Source organism: Gigantopelta aegis, chromosome 10 (assembly GCF_016097555.1).
Source record: "Gigantopelta aegis isolate Gae_Host chromosome 10, Gae_host_genome, whole genome shotgun sequence".
NCBI classification, from domain to species: domain Eukaryota; kingdom Metazoa; phylum Mollusca; class Gastropoda; order Neomphalida; family Peltospiridae; genus Gigantopelta; species Gigantopelta aegis.
The window spans coordinates 6,117,284-6,125,293 of record NC_054708.1 but is presented as its reverse complement, the minus strand read 5'-3'; the positions used below and the strand labels follow the sequence as shown (position 1 = coordinate 6,125,293).

General features: G+C 38.4%; 1 long non-coding RNA gene across 1 annotated transcript; it reads right to left on the bottom strand.

Moving 5' to 3' along the window:
• Nucleotides 1-1,681: 1,681 nt before the first annotated feature.
• On the bottom strand, nt 1,682-7,725 carry LOC121384318. The gene is made up of 2 exons (XR_005959375.1): nt 5,535-7,725; nt 1,682-4,656 (listed from the first exon to the last, which is right to left on the bottom strand). It is a non-coding gene; the product is annotated as an uncharacterized LOC121384318 (long non-coding RNA).
• Between the last annotated feature and the right edge of the window lie 285 nt (nt 7,726-8,010).

The following is an 8,010-nucleotide window of genomic DNA, read 5'->3' as shown; positions in this document are numbered from 1 at the left end:
AACTGGGTTGTAGGCAAACTGAGTGTAGGCAAAGTGGGTTGTAGGCAAAATGGGAGGACACTAATATTTGACGGTGTACCCCGAACTTTGACACGGAGTTTTCTGCTTTGATACAATGTAGCTGACTTAATACAGAGTACAAAGTTCACTTATCTGTAACAATATGCTCCTTCATCCTGTATTCTGACCCACTGTTTTTGATAACGGTGTTTACTAATAACAAAGCTTACGTTTAGGATGATGATGATGATGATAACACAAGACAACAAGTCAGTCACTTTGTTTTGCGTCTTACTTTAATGTATTCAAAATACTGACGGAATATACCAAAACTCTGGAATTAGAATTTATCCAGTCAAAAATAATTCTGAATCAAAAATATTATTGGTAGTAAAGCTTAAAGCAGAGATGAATTTTACTTGTACAGTGCAGAAAATTGCATTTCAGGATATCTAGTTTTCAACATTTTGCGTAGGAGCATACCCCCGAACCCCCTAGAAACTTTGGTTCCGCCGTGGCTGTGTTGGTATACCAAGGAACAGATGTGAAATGATTTTTGTAAGGCCATATGACAAAAACTGAGACGTAAATGTTATAAACTTTTGAGCAAAAGAAAAAAAATGTATTGAAGATTTAAAATATCTTCAAAGTGGTAAATGTAGTGAGTTATGTAGTAGAGAACTGTAACGGGCAGATAGCATCTGTGTAGTGAAACAATAGGACCTACATGTGTAGAAGAATACATATATTTGTGAATCTTCAACTGAAATTAAAGGAAAGGATTTAGCTCAAGTTCAAGTTCAAGTTCTTTATTGCTTCAAGTTATACAACTAATAAGCTTTATAATAAAAACAGCAACATATAATAAATACATATTTACAATATCTGATAGTGGTGTGGAACGCTTTTGCACTATCTAAAACACATTCATGCATGAATAATTTATACATATCTAAAATAAATGAAATAAACCCTATATATAAGCATGATAAATAATTACGTGGGTAGTAATATGGAAGATATTAAATAGAAACACAGTCGAATGACTGCTTGCCTGAGGTGCTTGCGTCGCCGGATCGAACCGCGTCGGTAGATTGGGTTTTGTGGTTAAGAATTAATTATTAATATGAAATACTATGTTTCCTGTACAAACATACAAAACAAAAAATGATAAAAAATCACTGCCATTAAAAATATATTGAAGAACCCCCCCCCCCCATTGAAATAAAAACATATATTCTATTCAAAAGTTGCCATTATGAAAAATTTAATAAAGAATGGGCCTTATGGCTCAATCTCTGCAATGACTGATATACATATATATATATTTCATGTTTGTTTGTCAAATATGATTTATATCTCATCGAGTACAGTTTGCAATCATATCTAAACGAGTCGCACCTGCGCGACGAGTGTGATATGATTGCAAACTTCACGAGATGACATATAAATCATATTTGACAAAAAAAACAACAACCCTGAAATGTTCTATTTGTTGTTTAACTTTTGACAATTTACCTTTATTTTTAAAATGCCAGCAGCAAGTCTATCGACATCAACAAAAACTTCTGATTGACCGAGTTACTCTTAAACATTGGACTACACCGCAATATATGTAGTTCCCATGTATAAAAATTAAAAAAACAAATTCGAAAATAAACATTAGTAAAAGACAATAACAAGTTATTGGATATTTTATTTATCACATGGAAGTGAAATTTAAAAAGAGTTGTACTACTATTTCAACTATTTTTCTTGAAGCAGAAATCAACACAAACAATAAAAGGGAGCAAAGTCTGTTTCAGGGATGGGTGGGGTCGGGATGAAAATAGTTCCGGTTTTCTTACAGTCACTCTAAAATGTGTTATCGTCACTGAAGGCTGGTTTATACTTCAGTACTATCTGTGATCGTATGAATTTCATCCGATATATATCGTATTCAAAGGACTAGTTCATACGTCCGTTGAACCGTTTGGTTTGCGAATAGCCGCGATTCTTACGATAAATATCGGAGAGGCATTTATACTTTTCAAGTGCATGCGATCGCCTATTTGCGTTTGGTACTTTCAAGATGGATGACGTCTTGCTCATACATTTTCTTCGGAGGTGAAAGCGCAACAAAAGAGACGAGCAGAGGAGGGAGTGGTATATTCGTCCACTTAACAGAACTAGACCATACAATGGGGAGTTCCATTCTCTAGTCCGAGACATGCGTATTTTACAAGATAACCAAGTACACTTCAGATACTTTCGTATGGCGATGGATAGATTTGATGATTTGCTGAATAGAGTAGCACCACTTATTACACACAGCGTTCCAGTATCGGCAGCGGAACGACTTTCGTTGACCCTTCGAATACTTGCAAGTGGCAATTCACAGCAGAGTGTAGCAGACAGTTACCGGTTAGGAAAGGCCACGGTAAACAAAGCGTTCCACGAAACATGCGTCGCCATTTGGGAAGCTTTAAAACATGAAGTGTTCCATTTCCTTCCCAAGAACAGTGGACACAAATAGCAGCCGATTTCTGGTTGTACTGGAATTTTCCGCTTTGCCTGGGCGCTATAGATGGCAAGCACGTGATAATAAACGCATTGCCCATGTCAGGAAGTGACTTCTTTAACTACAAGAAGTGTTTCTCCATAATCCTCATGGCTGTAGTGGATGCAAGATATAAGTTCTCTATAATCGACGTTGGTGCGTATGGTCGAGAATGTGATAGTGGTATTTTTGGCCGTACACATTTTGGACGACGACTGCAAAGTGGTACTTTAGACATCCCAGATCAAGCTGTCCATCCAGGATCCCAAGAGACTTGCCCATACGTGTTTGTTGGTGATGGGGCGTTCCCATTGCAGACCCACATGGTGAGATCGTATCCAGGTAAGTAGTTCGCTTCTAAGAAAAGGTTCAAATCAAATAGCATAATAATAATAAACCAGATATTACATTTATATTATATATACGACATTTCACACAGGGAGTTAGTGATTCCAATTACATTTTACCTTTCCAGGGCACAATATACCAAGGGGCCAGAGAATATTCAACTACCGACTTTCGAGGGCTCGCAGGATATCGGAAAATGGTTTCGGGATATTAGCAGCAAGGTGGCGCATCTTTCAGAAACCGATTGAAGCTTTACCACCCAACGTTGATGATATTGTTACGGCAACTGTTGCACTTCACAACTATCTGAAATCTAGCGACGCAGCCACAGTTCCAGCAGATGGATACGTACATCTACAGTTTGTCGATAATGTGGGTGAAGATGGCAGCTTACGTCCTGGAGAATGGCGAGAGATGACACGTAATGACACAAACTTACTGCCAGTAGGAAGACTGGGTGCTAACACGGCATCAAGGGAGGCCAGCAGGATTCGGGACCACTTCGTGACTTATTTTCAGACGAATCATGGAAGTATACCTTGGCAGGACAATGTTGTTGACAGAACATTACCACATGAAAGTGGCAGTGAATCGAACTAAGCGGGACGTACCTCAGCGGTAGAGCGTCCGATCCTGCCCTGGGTGTATTTTTCAAAGCTCTTAGCGCTACGATTACGTAAAACTCTTTTAAGTGATGACGTTATATATCAAATTACGTTGTGACGTCATCAGTTACGACAATTTAACGATTCTTAGCTTCGAAAACTGGTGCGGTAGGTCAGCAGTGCTCCACCACTTGTGTTATAACGGTCGTGGTATGCGCTATCCTATTTGTGGAATGGTGCATAATCGGAAAGAGTAGCCCATGTGGCGGCAGCAGTTTTTCTTTGTCACTCTCAGATTATCCTTAACCATGTGACGCCATATAACCGAAAATAAAATGTGTTGAGTGTGTCGTTAAATAAAAGATCTGTCTATCTCGAATCGGATTAGTATAATTATAGAATATATTGAAAGTATTAGTACTTATGAAATAAATGTGAATGTTTTGTTTTGTTATTATGAGCAACAAATTAAAAAAAACCCATAACATTAGGCCATGTTTCACATGTTTATTTTCATTGTGTAATACATCCAACTTTAAACGGACAGTCTTATATTAGTCCATACGTATACACCAAAGTGTTTTTGGAATCAGTAAAATTTAATTAAATAAAATGAGTTGTTCTAATATTGTGAGTACTGATGGAATGACGTGGATTCCTGCGGAGGAACCCAGGGAACGTTTGGTTGATAGTGATGGTCATCAGGATACGCACTTGAGCTAGGCATAGTTGTTGTTGCTGGTGTAGTTTCCTGATCTTTCTGGTCCATTTCATACAGGACCTGTTGGATCTTTAGCTTCGCAAGTCCTCTGGTCTGCCTTGAAAAATTACGCAAGGGATGTAGCTACCATTTTTTCAAACATTACTTCTGGATCTTTGTCGTTATCGACATACGCTTGGGACCTGTCTTGTACAAAGTTCAGGATGGCATCGTCTACTGGGTCCGATGGCGGCTTGGTTTTCCTCAGTTTTTTGCACTTGTGTTTGGACATCTCTTCTGTTTCCACCGGTGTCGTTGAACGTGACATGTCATTTGTACCAGTCACGTTTTTTCGCTCATCGAGTTCATTGCAGACATCGGCGACGTTTTCCGTATCACCACCAGATTGTTGGGTGACATCTTGTACATCTATTTCGTCGGCCCGTTCGTCATCTTCAGCCATTCTGTAAAATAAAAATACCTGTCTGTCGTCCAGTGGACCACGCCTTTTTATACTTTGAGTAAATCCAAGAAATGTAAATTATTATTATTATTATTATTATTATTATTAACCAGCATTATGAGTTTATTGCTGAAATTGGAGAGAAAGATCCGTATGTAATTTCAAAGCAATATAATTGTTTGATATATTTTCATGGCGGGAATATATTTTATTAAAATATACTTGGTTTTTCCTAAAATGTATAGGCTATAAGTAGGTATATGTGGTAAATACTTTGCCATATCTGAATTAGTTCATTTGGAATGTATGTATTTAAGAATGAATGAACGGCACTCACTGGCTCAGGGAATTTTTAAAAACTAAAAAATTGTTATTTTCTAATTTTGCCCCAGGGATTCGAAATTGATTTTAAATTGTATATATGTATGTAGGGAGCGGGATGTAGTTCAGAGGTAGAGCGTTCGCTCCTGGTGCGGTGGGTAGTCGGATCGATCTCACACGGTGGACCCATTGGGCTATGTATCGTTCCAGACAGTGCTCCAAAACTGGTGTAAGAAAGGCAGTAGTATGTCCTATCCTGTCTGTGGCATGGTGCACATAAAAGGTCCCTTGCTGCTAATCGGAAAGAGTAGCCTATGTGGCGGCAGCGGGTTTCCTTTCTCATTATCATAATGGTCCTTAACCATATGCCTGACGCCATATAACCGTAAATAAAAATGTGTCGAGTGCGTCGTTAAGTAAAACATGTATGTATGTATGTATGTATGTATGCGTGTATTTTTATGTATGTATGTATGTATGTATGTATGTATGTATGTATGTATATATGTATGTACATATGTATGTATGCGGACAAAGAATAGCCCAGTGGTAATATACCTCGGCACGTTACTTTCGATGTCACGATGTTTGATAAAGGGCGATAGAAATAACATTAATTGGAAATACTTCCAACTTTTGGCCCCCTGGATCACCACTTCTTCCCGACATTTTCTTCTTCTCTCTGGCGAAGACGTCCCTCAGATTTCTCCATCTTGATTTCAAATCATTAGCGGCTATTCCAGTCGCCTGCTCTATTTTCTCCCAACAATTATCGGCTCTTTCTGTGTCTCTGTATTCCCGCATAGACGTATCATACAGATTAGGATACTTTCTAACTTATTCTATAAGTTGCTCATCATCTGCAGCACTAAAAAGACCTGTTTTTCTTTGTCGCTTCTGGCCCGCCATCGCATTTATTTATCGCATGAAATAACTCAAAGTTAAATGGTCCGATATGCATGCGATTGCATCCCGTGCGTATAATTGTTATCGTAGCCAACACATGTCCGATTTCAATGCGTTCAGTACGATGACATTCAGATCTCCTTGCGACCTATGCGTTCGATACGATGTCAGATCGTACTGAAGTATAAACCAGCCTTGAGTGACTGATAACAGTTTTATTTCACTGATATTTTAAGATATTTCACTAAATGTTTATATGTATATATATATATATAATTATATTGTTATTATAGAAATTAGCTGTATACAGATTAGTTTTATAGCCATATGTATTAAGACTAATTTAGTGTATGGCTTGTTTTGAGATAGCAGGGTTTCAGGTTTTATATAATTCAGAACAAGTTACTATTTTTCCGTATTCCATTTATCTCCGTTGTAGTCTTCTTCAAAATCTTCTTCCTTCTAATTCTCTTCCCTCTTCGTCACTATTTTCTCTGTTTTCTTTTAAATCCTTGATCATAAAAATATATATTTGTATTATTGATCACTGCCTGTTGTTGTTTCTTATGGACACGTCTCAATACTTTCTTTCAATCTGTGCGGTCCCGTAGGCCTAAGTCAGTGTGTTCTGCTTGTATATACTGACCCTATATATGCGAATGCGTGTGTTGAACTCGAGCCTGAATCAGTTTCTGTTAGTTTTGTTATTTTTAAAAGGGTTTGAATACAGGGCCTCGTTACAACCAAACAGGTTGCACACCTGAGGAAAAAAACAAATGTAATTTTTAAAATAACTATGCTATCACTATGGTTAAGAATGTATTTAATATTCCTTATAATGAGTCTTAAAACATGGATTTGTACAAAAAGAACAAGCAAACTCTTTTCGCTAACTCTATACTGCTAAGTGAGCTCCGTGGTCTAGTGGATAAGCTGCTGGACAATCAAGCTGACGACAGTGGTTCAAATCCAGTCAAAGCTGGCTCACACTTCCATTCATCTTTCCCATCTATAACCATCTGCCCATCGTTCTCATTAACTTAATATTAAAAAACCTTACCATTTTCTCCCACAATTTCAATCTGTTTCGACCCATTCTGTCAGTTTCCTCCTGTCTTCTGAGCTGTCCACACCAACACCTACCTGTTTCAACTTCCTCTACGGGTGCAGTCTCTGTGTACCTCCCTGCACCCACCTGGCACTAATAAAGCTGGTCTGACCCACGGCACTAACGACCGCCGGTAGTAGGGGAGAATAGTAGGTGGTAAGAAGTATCTCTTAACAATGCCAGAAGTAACTACTGAATACTCTCCGAAGTGGCCAGACTAAGCCCACCGCTAAAGTTGATGGGAAATGACAGGTGTGTGGCACGGATAGCCATAAGAGGCAAGCACATGTCGCGGTTGGAGAGAAAAGGACTGGGGTGTGGAAGTGGACAGCGAAAGAAGATGATAGATAGGGGGAGTTGTCAGATCGGGAAGAAATGAGATGGAATTGAAAGGAGAGAAAGGAAAGAAGGAAGTGGGATAACGCGGGCCTCCACCCCCCCCCCCCCCCCCCCCCCCACCCCACCCCACCTTTTCGCAACAGATCAGTACAGTAGTTAGCTGTCGTTATTAGGCAGTAGTAGATCCAGGCACAGATATTTCACATTTATGTAGGCTACATGCAAATAAATGTGATTATAAAATGACACACGGCGATTCTGTTCGCACATTAAAACATTAAAGCATTGTTGACGTCACGTCAAAGGACTGTTGACGTGTTTGTGGCAACGTTTTCGGCCATTTTCGTAACTTAACGGAAAATATCGAAACGAACACACCATCATCACCCCTGTTGAAAGGCGCCTCATGGGGAATAAAGGTAGCTCAGGACATCGTACAGTAATAATCCATTGTCTGTCAAGGGTAGGAATGATTATGCAAAGAATATGAAGTACATAAAAAGTATTCATGCATTAAAATAACATCTTGTTTTTTTATTATTTTATTTTATTATTTTATTGTGTTTTGTTTGTTTTTCTGTCTAATTCAATATGTTGCGTCATATATTAACCTGTCGATCATCATTATTATGTGATTGAATAACACAAATTAAAAAAAAAAAAAAAGATTAAAAAAAAAAA